We start from the raw sequence: 18680 nt of genomic DNA on the forward strand, positions 1-18680 counted from the left end.
CCCATGGGCCAAGGGATGCACATGGCTGTCCTGTACTTGCCCCCTTATGTCCTCCGCTTGCCTCCCTTGTGTTCTTGGGACCTGCCCCATTGAACTCCCTGGACAAGTTTCCCAGGGAGCGACGCTACACAAGAGGGACGCAATCCTTTGAGAGTCCTTCCTTTCTGCCTTGGGTCTTATGCTGTACTGCTATAGGGCTTTATACTGCATCATCTGGCAAGCCACACATCATTCCCAGTTCTCAGTTGACTTTCCTTTAAAATGGTACCCCAGCCTAGCCTATTTGAGAGAAAAGCCATAAAAAAAAAAAAAAAAGAGACAAAACTTAAAAACCAACAGTACAAATAAAAATGTTAATAGGCATACTGTCGAATCAAGGTTAAGAATTTAGCTCCTCTGATTAACGAATCAAGATGAGACTAGGATAGTCATCAAGGTATTGAGATATAAAGATACGAGAACAAAAGCTTCATCTCAATAGTTTCTATGCTCTTACTTACTAGATTTCCTTCTTTTGTACTCATTATTTCTTTGCTCTCTTGTCCTCTTTCACAGAGACATTTTGTCCCAGAGGACGAATGAAGGAGTATGTAAGGTTTTAATTTCATAACAGTCTTTGGAGAATTTTCCCAAAGTAATTTAACCGGAAGTTAAAGTTGTACATGATAGTTGCATGTGGTAGATTTCAAGGATTTTGGATAAAATGGACTAGCATCCTTTTAAGAGAACACTTTTTTTTAGAAAGTAGGATGAGGAAATAAACAGAACATTGCACCGACTAAGACTTAGACGAAAGAGAATTTTAGAACTAATTTATGCCTTAGAAATAGTCTTGACAATATTTAGCTAAATCAAATAACTTAAAATATATCAGGACTTCAATATTTAAAGAAAATTTGGAGTGCAACCTTTTACAAAACCAATAATTCTTTCATAATACTACAAATGACTTAATAAAACCTACTAATGTGTAAATCTATATTTTTAAACATAGGGTTTTCTTAAAGCAGAGTACAACCATACATGTCTTAAAACAGCAAGCTTTTAGTAATATTTTAAAGGACAGATAACTAACATCCGACTGATTTCTGCAAAAGCACAGTGTCCAAAGATGATAATGGTGGTAAGATGTCATGGTGGTATCAAAATCATATTAAATACCCAGTACCACTTTTAGTAGAGAACTCTTTTCAATAGTATACTGCATGCAAATAATCTAACTATTTAGGTCCTTTAAATCTGGGTAGTACTCAGTGCTTCCTGCATAAGGCAATGCAAAAAGATTTTCCTTTTATCTATTACTAAGAGGAAAACCATCTTATCTAACGTTGTTTTCAAATGGTCTTATTTTATTAAATCCTGTCTTGAAGATTAGGGGAGGAGGTTGACCATTAGTCTCTGACCATTAGCTTTGGTAGAGAAAAACTTTCAAGACTTATTAAGTTCACACTCCCATTCTCTAATGCAAGAAGAAAAAAAAAATTTGTATACCTTTAGACTCAAATTGAGCTGATCAGTTCAGAAAAGGGCAGAATTAGCTGGAACAGAGAGCCCCAAACAATTATATTATAATCTCTTTTAGACTAGAATGAAAAAAATCAAGAGAAAGTGACACATAGGTTTCTTGATGTCGTTGTTTCCTTTTTTCCTTTTTTCTCCACTGACCTGAAGAGAAACAAAACTCAGAAACCTGAAGGAGAGAGAAGATAAGGGGTGGGAAGGTTCACCCAAGCAGAAAGCTGTATGTTGTTTTAGTTCCAGGAAGTAACAGGACTAGGGAACAGTTAGGGTCCTATGTAGAGGTCAAGAAGATGTTTAATACCTGAAACAAAAAGGGCCACTATGAAGGAGAAGTTCCAAAGCTCAAAGCACCAAAACATCAAATCTGCCTAGGACAGGACTAGGAGAAAGCATTTAACCTTAAAAAGAGGAGAGACAAAGTTGCTTGAAACAAACAAAAACACATGGGCCGTGGCAAAGGCTGATAATAATTAAATATGTAGAACACAAGAGGCTTCAACCTAGGTATCTGGACCTCATCTGAGATATTTGTTATTCTCATGTATTTCGCCCTGAATTGTTATTCCTTCATTTTAGGTAGAAGCATGGGACTGATGTGGGGTTGTTCCTCTCAGGTCCCTTGCATACATGGGTCCTTTCAAAGATTTGAAGAAATAAAGAAAGCAACTTTGAAGAAATTTTTAAAAGTAGCTTCACCTAATAAAAAGGTTCTTGTGTTCAGTATTGCTCTGTTTTTTATCCACAATATGATTCCTGGTACACGTGTCAAAAATCTCCCAGTGTAATTCATTTGATTTTTTTTTTTTTTGAGTCCTCATCCAAATCTGAAGCGTTCAGAGTTTAACTAAACTTCATGGTAAGTAACACACATAATAAACTCAGAAAGAGAAAACAAACTTTTGATGGTACCGTTAGAAAACCAAACTATATTAACCAGTTTTGGAGGATGGAGAGTAATCAACATTTTACTTCCCAAATTTCAGCTTCTGCTGCCTGTCAACATTCTCACCCAGAACTAAGAAGACTATACAGTCAAATGTTTTCAGTGTTTTACAGCCTGAGCCTCTTACTTTTTATGGACACACACAGAATCTAAAATGACTAGGAAATTTTGTTTTAAGACTGTCCAGAGATACACCTAAAATCTTTAGGTAATTTTCCAGACTCTAGATTTAAGGTATAATAATTTTGGATCTTAACACATTACCATTTAAACAGATTTTTATCTGCTTAAGAAGAGACAACAGCCCCACATCCTGAAAAATACTTGCGAAAATAGACAGCTATATAAAAACGAGTAACTATCAAAGACAGCCCACATTTAAAAAAAAATAAATGCATCTATTATCTACATTTAGAGCCCTGACAACTATGTTCCCAAGAAGTTGCCTCTGCATTTTTCACTTCCCAGCTAATATTAGATCCGTCCTCACTTACTGAGATTTAATCTAATTAGTAAGAGGAAAAAGTTTTTGACATTGAAATCTACTTAGTGGACTTTGGAAGAAAAAGAAAACTGAGCCAAAGATTGGCACTCTGCCTCTAAGCCCTGAAGTGTGGACTGTTTAACAATATGGTAAGCCCATCATCAGCCCTGGTTGTACCACCAACTATGGTTTTAAGATAGAGGTTTTATAATTACGCACCCCAAATTTAAAATTTAAACTTAAAGAAAAAGAATGTGGCAGTGGTGGCTCCCACTCCAAAGAACTTTTGGGATCATTGGTGTTAAAGTCCAGAGAGAGAAAATATATTATGTTCTACCATCTTACCATATCATGTATAGATTACTGTAGATAAACATACCCACATCAATCCCAACCAGGCATTTTGCTGAGACTTGCAGAAATGAAACAAGGAAAAAAGCAAATGAAAAATACATTCCTTTTTATGCAAAAACAAGGTCTGGTTAAAACATTTTAACCAGAGGTGCAGTCTGGAGAGCATAAAATCAGCTTAAGAAGATAAATGAAACAGGGAAGATTCCTGAACCAAAAAAAAGGTATTTTACACACACACAAAATATATTTTTTACATACTAATTATTCTAATGTGGTTTGGAATCAGATGCTTTCTAATATAGTTGCTCACCTTAGTGTTATTATTATTGGTTTTCTCCCTCAGCCTCCGACTTTCTCTAAGACCTGCATCTTGCCAAATTCAGAATCACCAACATGAATATTTTTCATAACTATAACTGCTCAGATTGGGAAGAGAATATTTTATAACTATGGTTTTGAGTATTCCTATGGAATGAACCACACTGGTTTATTCTGAGGAATCTCTCTCTTTGTATAATGTATGTGTCATAGTACTTGTTTGATTAATTGAGGGCTGCTGTGGACAGACAAATCAATCTGTCTTCTATTAGCACTGTGATTTTAAAATCTACACATTAAATTGATGGATTTGATAACATCTTGATCTTAGCACTTATATATTTAATCTTAACAATTCAGCTATATATGATTATCCAGAAGTTGATATTTTTCTTTCCAAGTCTCTTCCCAGTCACATTTATCTTTTTTTAAACCATGGATGTTAACTTAGCCTATTTAAAATAATTCTTTTCTGGAAAGCAATCCAAGAAAAGGGCCATAAGTCCTTCACAAAACATACTTTCAATGATTTTTGACCTGAGATGATTGAAAGAATATCTTTCAATTTCTAAAGGTATAAGTATTTTTAATAGTCTTACTGTGATATAATTGACATATAATAAAGTACACATATTTAAAGTATACAATTTGATAAGTTTTGACAAATGTATGCATCTATGAATACCATCACCACAATCAAGATAATAAATGTATACATCATCCCGCCCCAAATTTTCTCATGACCCTTTTAATCCTTCCATTCCACTTCTCCTCTCGTCTCCTGTTCCTATCCCTCAGGTAATTGCTGAAATACCTTCTGTCACTAAATATTAGTTTGCATTTTCTAGAACCTTATATAAACAGGATATAAATTTATTCCAGTATGGGAATACTACTCTACTCAAAAGGCTCCATTTTGTCTGGCTTCTTTCACTCTGTATAATTATTTCAAGATTCACCCATGTTGTGGCATGTGCCAATAGTTCATTCTTTTTTTATTGCTAAATACCACTTCATTGTATGGATATACAACAATTTGTTTATCCATTCACCAACTGATGACATTTGGGTTGTTTCCAGTTTTGTCCTATTACAAATTATGTTGCTGTGAACATTTATGTACAGGATTTTGAGTAGATACGAGTTTTCATTTCTCCTAAGAGTGGAACAGCTTATTAGATTGGTTTGCATTTACCTTAAGAGACTGCCACACTGTTCTCCAAAGTGGTTGTATCATTTTACATCTCTACTGGCAGTGAATGAGAGTTCCAGTTCTTCTACATCCTTGTCAATATTTGATATAGTTAGGCTTTTTAATTTTAAATATTTTAATACGTGTGTGGTGATTTTAATTTGTATTTCCCTAATGACTAATAACGCTAAGCATCTTTGCATGTCCTTATTTACTTTCTTTATATTTTCTTTGATGAAGTATCTATTCAAATCTGTTGCCCATTTTTTTTTTTTTTTTTTTCTTTTTGCGGTATGCGGGCCTCTCACTGTTGTGGCCTCTCCCGTTGCGGAGCACAGGCTCCGGACGCGCAGGCCCAGAGGCCATGGCTCACGGGCCCAGCCGCTCCGCGGCATATGGGATCCTCCCAGACCGGGGCACGAACCCGTATCCCCTGCATCGGCAGGCGGACTCTCAACCACTGCGCCACCAGGGAGGCCCAGTTGCCCATTTTTTAAGAGTATTGTTTCTTTTACTATTAAATTCTCAGTATTCTCTCTATAATCTGGATTGAAGTTCTTTATCAGATATATGATTTCCAAATAATGTTTACCTAGCCTATGACTTGTCTTTTCACTAACAGTGTCTTTCAAAAAGCAGAAGTCTAAGTATTATGAAATCCAACATACCAATTTTCTTTTTATGGATTATGCTTTTGGTGTCTTATCTAAGAAATCTTTGCAGAACCCAAGGTCACAAACCAAGGTCACAAAGATTTTCTCCTATGTCTTCTTCTGGAAGCTTTATAGGTTTAGGTCTCATATTTAGGTCTAGGATCCATTTCGAGTTAAATTTTTAGGCATGGTATAAGGTTCAAGTACTTCTAAATCTTGTGTCATATGTCATTATTTTTGTCTATTTGCTATTTCTGATCTTAATGGATTTTGGTCAGGAAACACATTATACATGGTCATGCATGTAAAAATTTTAGGCGTATATCAAAAGAATGTGTATTTTCTATTTGAGTATAAAATTATATAATTGTCAATTAGATCAAGTTTGTTAATTGGCTTTTTAAATGCTTTACATGCTTTTATTTACTTGATCTGCTGTCTTCTGAATAAAGTATGGCTAAATTCTTCTACTAATTATGGATCGGTTGACTTTTTCTTACATTTCTTACATTTTTCTTAGTTTTAGAATTATGCAGTTAAATATGTTAAGGTCAATACTCAGTTATTTTAGTATACTGATATAAAATATCATTATTCTCATTTACGTTCTTTGCTTTGAATTTCATTTCATCTGATACTAATATTGCTTCTAGTACTTTCTTTTCAGTGGCCTTTCTTTAGGGTATCTTTTCTATCCCTTTATTTTTACCTCACTGCATCTTTTTATTGTAGAAGTGTCCCTCATCATCAGATACAGCTGAATATTTTATACTCAGTGTTTTTATGCCACCCATATTATAAATGGGGAATTTAATCTATTTACAGTTATTGCAATTACTAATGTATATATAGATGTTTTCTATTTATTATAACTTTTTGTTCATTATTTTGTTTTGTTATTTTTTTTCCCATTCTTGTATTTTGCTGAATTTATCAAATCTTCTTTGCTTTCTCTCCTTGGAGTGAATTTATTTCATAAATTAAAAAGAAAGTTCTCATGAAAAAAATGCACACAATACTAAAAGGCAACAATTCTACTGGAACCCAGAAAACTCTCACTCCATTCTCTAACATAACTTATTATATTAGTTGAATATGTAAACTTTCAGACATTTAAAAAAAGTATTTATGTATATATCATCCTTTTATTGTTAAGAGTGTTAATATTTTTTTTCTTTTGCAGTACATGGTTCTCTCACAGTGTTAATTTTTAATTAATTTTTAAAGATAAAAAATTTTTAAAGATATATATATATCTATATCTATATAGATATATAGATATATATAGATATATATATATACAGATTGCCAACAAACACATGAAAGGATGCTCAACATCACTAATCATTAGAGAAATACAAATCAAAACTACAATGAGGTATCAACTCACACCAGTCAGAATGGCCATCATCAAAAAATCTACAAACAATAAATGCTGGAAAGGTTGTGGAGAAAAGGGAACCCTCTTGCACTGTTGGTGGAAATGTAAATTGATAGAGCCACTATGGAGAACACTATGGAGGTTCCTTAGAAAACTAAAATAGAACTACCATATGACCCAGCAATCCCACTACTGGGCATATACCCTGAGAAAACCATAGTTCAGAAAGAGTCATGTACCACAATGCTCACTGCAGCTCTATTTACAATAGCCAGGACATGGAAGCAACCTAAGTGTCCATCAACAGATGAATGGATAAAGAAGATGTGGCACATATATACAATGGAATATTACTTCGCCATAAAAAGAAATGAAACTGAGTTATTTGTAGTGAGGTGGATGGACCTAGAGTCTGTCATACAGAGTGAAGTCAGAAAGAGAAAAACAAATACCATATGCTAACACATATATATGGAATCTAAAAAAACAGGTTTGAAGAACCTAGGGGCAGAACAGGAATAAAGACACAGACGTAGAGAATGGACTTGAGGACATGGGGAGGGGGAAGGGTAAGCTGGGATGAAATGAGAGGGTGGCATGGACTTATATATTAAAAAAAAAAAGGTGTGAGATGGGTGTATATATATATACAGGCTCTTCAATACGTGGTGCTGGGAAAACTGGACAGCTACATGTAAAGGAATGAAATTAGAACGCTCCCTAATACCATACACAAAAATAAACTCAAAATGGATTAAAGACCTAAATGTAAGGCCAGACACTATAAAACTCTTAGAGGAAAACATAGGCAGAACATTCTATGGCATAAATCACAGCAAGATCTTTTTTGACCCACCTCCTAGAGAAATGGAAATAAAAACAGAAATAAACAAATAGGACCTAAAGATACATAATTTTAAATTAATTTTAAAGATATATATTTAAACTTCAATTTTTCTTTTGTTAATTGTAATCTTACTCTAAATACATAAAGAATATACTTTAATGGTTTTTTCTCTTTATCTAACTCTGCCATCTCCCATGTTGAAATCAGAAATAATGCTATTTTATGTGTGTTTCTATGATGACAATGAATGGTTTCTCCTTCTTCACAGTATGTCTAGGTATGGGTCTTGTCTTGGCACTCAGAGGGCTCACTAAATCTCAGTACTCTTTTTCATATTAGAGGCTCTTTTTCTCTTGTTTTTTAAATTATTTTATTCTCCAGTTTCTCTTTACTCTCCTTTTAGAGCTCATACTTCATAGAGAGATGTTGGAATTTCTGTAACTATTCCTTTTGTCTCTTAAATTTTCTTTCATACTTACAAAGTAGTCCTTTGAGAAGGCATTCTGAGGACATTCCCTTGCTCAGTCCTTAGTTTCACTAATTTACATAATGAGTTATATCAACTGCCATTTTCATTTAAAATTTTTAAGTCAAATTTTAATTTCCCAAGTTCTGTGTTGCATTCTTTGTCATAAATACAAAACATTCCTCCATCTCTCTGAATGTCCTCTTCTGATCACTCTATTACCTCTAGATCCTTGGACATCTTTTCTTCTGACTTTTGATTGGGTGTCTTTCTTTCACAGTGTTGGTTTTCCTCATACTGTGGTGTGTCATGATTATACGCTTACCCTTTGAAAATCTGTTTGTCAGCTCTTTTGTTTACCATTGCCTGTTTCCAGTGATTAACAGGGACAGACAAGTGGCTTGTCTCCCTTGTGTGTGGGCTTTCTAACCCACCTGGCAGTCAGTACATTACTGGAGCACTGCTCTGCCTGAGTCTAGCACCCACACTCAAGGATTTAGTTTGTGGGTAAACACAGCTGCTATCCACTACCTAACACAAGAAGAAAAGAAAAATAAAGGCATAGCTCCAAATGTAAAACCCCAATTAATAACTTTGATAAGCTCCCTGATTAATAATCCTGATGAATTCCCCTTCTATTTCATGTTTCCATTGTCTGTACCTCAAGCTTTGTCTTGCTTTCCTTTTTCCATTATAGATTTAAATCTATCTTTGTAATAGATTTATTATTGTTTGCTTGGTTTCTGATATTATTGTCATTTCATGAGATTTTGGCAAGGGAGGGAGAATAGACACAGTAAAAAAAATCAACCTTCAACTCTCAATCATAAGAGCTTCCTGTAACTGTGTTAAAAATAATAATTAGGGCTTCCCTGGTGGCGCAGTGGTTGAGAGTCCGCCTGCCGATGCAAGGACACGGGTTCGTGCCCCGGTCCGGGAAGATCCCACATGCCGTGGAGCGGCTACACCCGTGAGTCATGGCTGCTGAGCCTGTGCGTCTGGAGCCTGTGCTCCGCAACAGGAGAGGTCACAAAAAAAAATAATAATAATAAAATAAAATAAATAATAATAATTAACTTTATATGGTAAGTTCTTCACATTATTACCTCTCACAACAATGCCATAAATATCAGTAAATTTCAAGATTAAAATGATCAAGCATCATCAATAGAGTCTTTAGACAATACTTTGGATCTTGAAAAATTAAAAACCACAAATTTGTGACACCTCAAAAACAAATCTACCCAGTTCTATTTCATCTGGCTCCAGCATACGTCAGAGAATCAATCCAGTCTGATAAGTGATGAATAGCTACAAACATATTACCTCTTCAACAATTGTCAAGTTGCTATTCCAATTATAAGAACATAGTAAAGCTATTTAATTTTTCTGAGAACTTCCATAATTGTTATGGCCAACATCACTCTCCCACGAAAATACCCAAAGAATTGGGCTCAGAGGAGTGAGTGAGTGTGAGTGTGTGAGTGTGTGAGTGTGTGTGTGTGTGTGTGTGTGTGTGTGTGTGTGTGTAGGGTGGGGTTGTATGGCAGAGCAGAAATTGTATCCTCAGGGCCCAGCATGTAGTTAGTATTCATTAACTATTCACTGAAATGAATTCAGCAACAACAACAAAACATTTTGCCTCTGAAGCATCTAACATTACTCTAGCATCTTGGGGCAAAATTTGGCAAATTTCCCTCCAGCTTAGAACTATGGATATATTTTATACAACATACAACAAACCTTTAAGACTATGCTGTGCTTTTCAGTTCTTCATAACTTTACAGTCTAGTATGGTAAATACCAGTATTGAGTACACGATTCAACTAGGATCATATAGAAAGGACAAAGAAGACATGACGGGGGAAAGACAGCCTAGGAACAGATGGGACAAAAGTCGGAGGTGTCAGTAGGCTTGGTTTATGCTAGGACAACACTGACCCAAGCCCACTGTCACCTCCATGACTTTCATCTCTTCTGTTCCTTTCCCTAGACTTTGTGTGATGTCTTGTCTTTTCTGTACGATCCTAACTGCATGTTGTACTGTTATAGTACTTCCCATACCAGACTATAGTGCTTCTCAAAGTAAAGACCACAGTCATAACAACTTTGTTAAGTCAGTATTAGTTATTTGTTATTTTATGGATGTTTGGTCTGCCTCACACTACCCACGCAAAAAGAAAACTCTGAGATTTATTAAAATGCCTACTGTACAAAATAAAACTAAAGAATTGACAAAGTCAGGGATAAAGGAAAATAGAGGAAATAATCCTTTATAGTCCTGCACAGTTGTTAGAGACTGCCTCTATGGTTCCCAGAGGCTGATGCGAAGTAGATACTGTAAGTTTTTATATAAAAAATAAACTAGTTATGCTATACCAAAGAGGAGAACAGTTATCAGCATCTTCAGCTGCTAGAAAAGAAAGCAGCCATGGAGAAGTTAAATGCCTTGCCCAATGTCCCCTGGCTTGTTTTTTAGAGGAAAATACTAGTCTCTTGACTTCCAGTGCTGTTGCTGCAATATCACACTGAAACCAAATACACAGTGAAAATTAGTTGCTATTATGGCAACCCCTGGGAGAAACAGAAATACCTATTCCCCTGTGAGGGATAAGAAGTTAAGCTAAGAACCCAACACAAATGTTCTGTGAGGAAGCTGGGCAGAGTGAGAAGACATGAAATGACCTGATTGCCCCTAAAGAGGAAACAGTGGTGAGGCAGCAACCTCAGAGGCACAAGAGAACCCTACTGCCAGGGGCTGGGAGGTTTAAAAGTCTGCGACACTAGTTTCTAGAACGTTCTATAGACACACAGAGTCTTATAAAGCAAATCGTAAGCGCTATACTAAACTATGACTGGGAAGACAGATTTAAAAAAATTTCCTAGGGCACTTCTCCAGAAGAAAACAAAAATTAAGGTCAGGTCTACATCAGCCAGTAACAGATTTCTGGGCCCCTAGATTCACTTCTTTGGCTCTGCTGACTGTTTGGCTCAGTTTTCCCTTAGCAAGTGTAAAAAACGCTTGAACACCACCACCCTGGGATCCTGTTCAACCAATTCAGATAGCTGTGGCCTTTTAACTCACATCCAAGTGACTTGGCTTTATACCAATATCATTTCCCCTAGTAAAGCCTAAGCCTAAGTGAGAAAGTACACAGCTCAGAGAGCCAGGAGTTAACTGGCTGTTCCCATTCCAGAAAGGTCTGGTTCTTTTCCTAGATAAGGAAACAATACTATATCAAGGTGTTTCGATCATTCGATATTACATATTACACTGGATCCACAACTATAAAAAGAGAATTAGTGGGAATACCACTGTCTATTCTTAAAGCAGCTCTTCTGAGGTGCTTTAGGCAATTGAACTTTTCTTTTCCAGCCCAATCCCTTGGGAAATAAATAGTGATGATTTATTAAAACTTACATTTTACAGATAAGAAAACAACAACAAGAAGTTCAAATGCAGAGGGGGACAGAGTGTCTTGAGGCTACACTCTACTTGCTGAACCAAATTTTTTCCTTATAATTATACAACAGATACAGAACATGCACATTTACTTGTATGTAGCTGACTGTCACTCGGCTCAAAGCACGGTCCTAAGGTATTCTGTGGACCTGGCCGCACTTGGGTCCCCCCGCCCCCGTCTGTGCTGCCATGTTCCTTTGCCAGGGTCATGGTTTCTTGCCTCTTTTCCCATAGAAACCCACGTGGAGATGTCTAAAACAGTTTTCGAATGGCAAGTTGCTTTCTCCTATAGCAGCAAAGAATGTAGACAATTCTACTTGTCCCTTACAGCAATGTGGCCACAATAACCTCTTCAAGTCTGTCTGCTTATACTCATTTTCTAACATACAACCAATTTATTGGTTTATATTGTCGTGTTTCCTCCTCTGTCTTTGTTGTATAGCATGACCTTCAGAGCCAGTGAGTATATTAAATTCATAGGTATTTAGTTGCATTATTTTTTTAATAGGAGGCAGTAGTGGCCCTATAGAGGGAATAATCATAATATACAAAGGACAGTGAGAATGCATCAGATAAAAATTAAAGAGCTATTATTCCCTCCAAAGTAAGTTTTAATAAAAGATTCTGAAGGAAGAAAGCTTTATTTTGGCGAAAGACATCAAATGGCCTGGGTACAAAAAGCAGGAATTACAAGAAGCAGGCAGCAGTGCCCCCTGGGCTGCCTGTTAAGAAGTCTGCCCTGTGCAGTTTCTAGAGAAATTAAGAAATGCAAATAACCTGGACAGATTAACAGCACCCGAAGATAACTAGCAGCATACAAAGAAACAGCACCTTTCACTATGAGGAGGCGTATTCCTCCAGGCAAACAAAGAAACAGGACAGAGTCAACATCTGTTTCATATAACAGCTTGGCTGCTGAAAGAAGCAACCTTTAAAAAATGGCTTAGCTGACAATCCTTAAAAATCATTCAGTCACTATTGCATGGGCTGAAGTAAATGGGTAAATGAACACAACTTGCACTTTCCATACGACCCTCACCTCCTTCCTCTAAAGAAAAGAAAATAAAGTGCAAATAAAAATCCTCATGAACTTCCCTTTTGATTGACAACTAGCAGCAATGAATACTGAAGTGTAAAAGACAACTAACTGCTTTTTAACATTTCTTTGCTTTCCCAAAGTCAACTGGAAAGACAAGACTGCCAAAGAGTATATTGGGTGGGGATGGTGGCCAGGATAGGGGGTGGGGAAACAATTCAGACATAACTCCTTAGGATATTAAGGGAAGAAAACAAGTCATTTGGCCAAACCACCCATGGTTCCAGAATTCAGTTCGAGAAAGAAAAAGGAACATGATGATGTCTGGATGCCTATCAATAAGTGGTAACAAACGAAACATGTTAAGAAATGAAATTTTCCTCTCTGGATTCTATCAATTTGTAAATGAAGTTTCAAAATCAAGAGAGAGACACCTATGAATGCATACAAATCTGTTCGTAGATTTAAGAACTGGACATTCCTAAGATGAAAAATTATCAGAGCTGTGATGTCACTGCAGTGTGACCACTGCTTCCAACTCAGTTAAATGCCAGATGCTTCACTTACCTTAGTAATGTGGTTAAAATACATAAGCCAAACAGAATGAAAGCAATTAAGAGGTACTATGACAGACAAGAGACTTTTCAGGTGGAATCTGAAAACAGAAAGAAAGGTGATTAGGTAGAAAGGGACAAAAACATTTACTACTAACACACATGTAGTGCCAAAAAATATGCTGGGCAGCTACCCAAGACCCCAACGAGCTGAGGTTCCTTCCCAGTGACTTTTCAGTTTAAATAGGTATAATGCAATGAAGGAAAAGATCACCTTGTCTACGAGGGAGGGAGGCATGACCACAAAAAGAAAAGGCAATCAATATGTGATCTGTGTTGTTTTCAGAGACCTTGGGGAAAAAAGGCTTTATTGAAAGGTGTTTTTGCGGGGTATGAGGGAGTGAGGATATAATTATAATAAAAACAAATCTTCCAAAAATGTTAGCTATGGGCCAGGTGGTCTCTAAGTATTTGACCTACATTGACTAATTTAGTCCTCACAAGGATTATATGATGTAGGGACTATTACTACTACATTTTACAGATAAGGAAACAGACATACAGGAAAGTAGACTTGCCTGGAAGCATGCAGAATGACTGGGCTTTGAAACAAGTCACCAGGAGGAAGGAAAATCCTTTGAAAGATTTATCTGTCTATCCAGCATCCTGCTCGGTGTCTTGCACAACATCCAGAAAAATAAAAATAATAGAGGAAGACAAGCAGAGTAATCAATTAAAGCTAAAAGAGAAAGGATTTAGATTAGTTTCAAACAAACAAACAAAAAAACCTTTCCAAATTAAAGAATACGCAGGGGGAAAAAAAGTTCATTGAGTGATACTACAGAATGTCCTTTGTCAGGATGGAAACTAACACTCGGCCTTGCTGGATGCTATTAAAAATAAATCTCTTCAAGTATGGAAGGGATTAACCTAGAAATTCGTTTTAGGCCTATAAGAAGTCATATTTGGCTTTAATCAAGGAGAGAAGTTAAGTAGACATCAAGAGTCTCCCCTTGTGTCCATTAGCCAGTCTATTCAGGGATTATGCTTGTCTTAACACTATAACCACCACCATTTTCTAGAACTCAGCCTGAGCATATAATATGTACTCAGCAAATATTTGTTGACTGACTGAATTAGAAAAAATAAAAGAATATCAAAATGACATGTTTATGGAAGATTCTGTAAGTTTTGGAAAGTATCTAGAATAAGGTAAGACTCTGCTTCAGAAGGCAGTCTTGAAGAAATCAGAAGAGGGAAGCACTGGAGCGCTGAGAGCACTGGAGCGCTGAGGGCACTGGATCCAGACCATAACTGAAGAAGAGTTTGACTTGAAAGACTTCTAAATAAGAACCTACTGAATAGGGGCTTCCCTGGTGGCTCAGTGGTTAAGAATCTGCCGGCCAATGCAGGTGACATGGGTTTGAGCCATGGTCTGGGAAGATCCCACATGCCACGGAGCAACTAAGCCTGTGTGCCACAACTACTGAGCCTGCGCTCTAGAGCCGGCAAGCCACAACTACTGAAGCCTGCGCGCCACAACTACTGAAGCCCGCGCACCTAGAGCCCATGCTCTGCAACGAGAGAAGCCACTGCAATGAGAAGCCCGCGCACTGCAACGAAGAGTAGCCCCCGCTCGCCGCAGCTAGAGAAAGCCCACACGCAGCAACGAAGACCCAATGCAGCCAAAAATAATAAAAAAAAAAGAGAACCTACTGTATAGCACAGGGAACTCTACTCAATACTCTGTAATGATCTATATGGGAATAGAATCTAAGAAAGAATGGACCTATGCATATGTATAACTGATTCACTTTGCTGTACAGCAGAAACTAACATAACATTATAAATCAACTGTATTCCAATAAAAATTAATTTCAAAATAAAAATAATTAAAAAAAGAAAGATTTCTAAATAAAGGAGTAAGACAGAAAACGAATGATAAAAGTGGCTGCAATAATAAGGGATGACATCCTAGAATTTTTCAGCAGAGAGCAAGATGTTCATGTTTAATCAGTACAGTGTTAATGAAAATAATCCAAACATGTGAAGACTTCAAATTGTTCATATAATAATGATAAAAGCATCAGCAGACAACACATGGGAGCACTGCTCTTGTGCTGGGCACTGCGTAAAATGCTTTATGTATAGAGTATGCTGATTAAGTGCAAGTGCTCAGATCAACTCCCATACCTCCTCCAAATAACTTTGATCAAGCCACTTGATCTGCGTCTAGGTGTCCTGTGTCTCATTATCTGTGAGATAATAATAGCATCTATTCTCTAGGCATGAAGTTGTAAAGATTAAATGAGAATGTGTGGGGAGAGAAAATATAAGAAATTTTAGAGTTCTAATTTCACATAAAGACAGGAGTAATTGGTACAGCCTGATGAGTATGACAGGTAAGCTGAGGAGAGCAAGTCATTCTCAAAATAGTGAAAACAGGATTCACCCATCATATCACTGGGCTGGACTAATTATATCTCTTTTTGATATAGTAAGTCATCCCTTACTTTATTCTTACTTTCCCCTTAATTTCATCATTTTCAAAAATTAATTTCAAATATTTCTTTTCATGCATGGCTCCATCCCTGAACCATGAGTGCCTTGAAGACAGGGGATATGTTTTAAATATCATTTATTCCCAGCCCCTAGAATCATGCTTGACACACAAATACTTGTGCTAGAATGACTGCATGAACAACAGGAAAAGACCATATGAGAAAATTGATATGAATGAGATTTATAGCAATTTTTTTTTTTTTTTGCGGTACGCGGGCCTCTCACTGTTGTGGCCTCTCCCGTTGTGGAGCACAGGCTCTGGACACGCAGGCTCAGCGGCCATGGCTCATGGGCCCAGCCGCTTCGCGGCATGTGGGATCCTCCCAGACCGGGGCACGAACCCGTGTCCCCTGCATCGGCAGGCGGACTCTCAACCACTGCGCCACCAGGGAAGCCCAAGATTTATAGCAATTTTTAAGAGGAAGATATAAGAAATACCCTCATAGAAGAGAAATCTGATAAGAATATAGAATTATTTCTATATATACATAACACAAATTATGTAGTACATATATATAAACACACAAACATCTATCAGTGTGTGTGCAAACATAGTTTGTTATTAAGATCTACCCAAAGTGACTTTCTTTTAATTTAACTCCATTAGTCATTGTTATTACATTCTAAACCATTTCTTCTTACTAGATAAGGAACAGAAGTTCATGCCTCTTCCTATTTTTAAAAAGTGAGAAATGTAACTTAAGGTTGATAAGGGGGTGATGGAAAGTCTTGGAACCATCTGAAAAGGGTAGAAGAAGGAATTTGAAGGGAGGAACAGGGGCCGTGCCGATCTTGGGAATTAACCCTAGGATAAAGAGAACTTTCTGAGCATTCTGCACTTCAGTGCAGTTCGGGCTCTTAGTATCTGCCTACCTTTATACCTATCTTCTTGAGTTTCTCCCTTGATTTCATAGTTTTCCCCTGGATTGACAACCTGATTGAACTGATAAACCTGTCTTCTGAGTTAACTCTCTACTGGTAAATAGCTGTTTCACATCTTCACACACTGATCTTAAAATTCTCAACTCTTTCCTCTTGAACTTAGAAATTCTTGGGTCAAGCAACCTCCTCTCAAACAATTTGATTTTAGGAGGTCATAATTCTCCCTAAATGCCACGCATCTTATATTGGGACGAGCCGCTTAGTATGTAAGATTTACTCTAAATCCTAGGAAAGCTATACTCTCTGGGTGTTAGTCTACTTTTCATGCATTCTTGGGTGAGACATGACGTAGGGCCCAGTCCTACCCCATGCAGAATAGGTCCTCAAAAAATATTTGTTGAATAAAGGAATTAGTGAGTAAAAAGTCAAGTATTGAACTCCCTCCACTGCTTGCCTCTGAGCACACAATACAGGATACACAATTAGATTCTACTCAGAAAATCACCTTCTCCTTGAGACAGTCTCTCAACTGAAAACAGCTAGTAAAGTTCAGGCGAAGAAGAATCTGTGCTTAAGCTAGGAATTTGCTCTTCATGACCACGTGCCAAACACCACACATCACTAGCCTGAAACTAATGTATAGGTCCCAATCCCTGAAGCTCTATCTTATACCTACATCTCTCAACTATTACATCACAGAAGAGGCACAAACTAAAGCGTTTCCACCAAACTCTATGGTATCCGCTCCATTGTAATTTCCATTTCAACAATTGCCAGGGTACACACAGTTCTTTCAGCAAAATTAAACCTTGGGAACAGACAGAGTCCCACCTTATACACCCCGTCCTCTAATGTGATCTTTTGAATTGTACTGATTTTCAATGGCACAGAGTCAAGATAAATTCCTTGATGTGTTCGCTTTTTAAAAATTGTCCAGATACATCCATTATTTATATCATCCAACTAAACATCAATAATAAACACCTTATCAATTAATCAACAGTTTTGTATACCTGGAGGGTATTCAATAAAAACTTTGCATCTAGCCTAGTAATAATACATTTACTAAGTATCAACCATATTCAAAAATAATAGAATTCTCAAACCATTCATTTTGATTCCATGGATGTTTACACTATGTCCTCTGAAGCCACAAAGTAATATTAAAATATTCAGTATAAAAGAAGAGTCTTAAAATTTTTGCATAGAAAAATTATTCTATTACAAGAACATTCATGTTTTATAATTTTTGCAGTCAAAATGACAAAACCAACATCAAAGAAAAACAGAATGTATCAACCATGGTTCATTTTAAATATTAATGCTGTAAAAGTCAAAGGTAGCTATAAAACAGACTGACAGAAGTATACTTGTTCTGGATATAGCTCTTTAAAACACACACCTGAGAAGATCAGCCAATATATCATTAAATAAAAATAAGAAGGCATCAGACACTATTATGATAGCATAAGGTTTGTGTCAATTTCATCAATCTAAAAATAGGTCACAGAATGAGCTTAAAAACAACAACAACAGGGTAAGGTCAATATCACAAAGTGATTAAAGAGATGGAAGAGAACTTTCTTCTAAGTCATTAAACTCACCAATATTATACTGAACTCCAGAGCACTTACCATTTTCCTGTGGCATTAGAGAATTTAGTAGGTTCACTGAATTGACTGATTTCTTTGTTAACCTATTTACATGGGTTAAGACCCTGACTGACATAAAACACAACCAAAAAAAAACCCCAGACAGAGAGTGTAATGAAAGACTGAGTGATGTATAGTTTGGGGTGCAGCCTAGCCAATAAATGTGCTTGACCAGCAAAGAACCTATTGGCAAAGATTTATTATTGGAACAAATACATTCTAAAAAGATCTAATACAATAAAACCTGCAGTATGAATACAAACTACTCTAAAATACAGTTCTTTGCCCTGTATAACATATAACTTATTTTTTATGATTATATTAACTCTCTGCATTTTGTTCATTGAAGAATAAATTTCATTAGCTAAGTAA

General features: G+C 36.6%; 1 protein-coding gene across 2 annotated transcripts in view; it reads right to left on the reverse strand.

The window, feature by feature from the left end:
* Positions 1-18680, reverse strand: part of ARL15 (ARF like GTPase 15) — a 419563-nt gene that overhangs the window by 244744 nt on the left and 156139 nt on the right. The window lies entirely within an intron of this gene.

The sequence above is a fragment of the Mesoplodon bidens genome, assembly GCF_964165515.1.
Source record: "Mesoplodon bidens genome assembly, chromosome: 4".
Taxonomy (NCBI): domain Eukaryota; kingdom Metazoa; phylum Chordata; class Mammalia; order Artiodactyla; family Ziphiidae; genus Mesoplodon; species Mesoplodon bidens.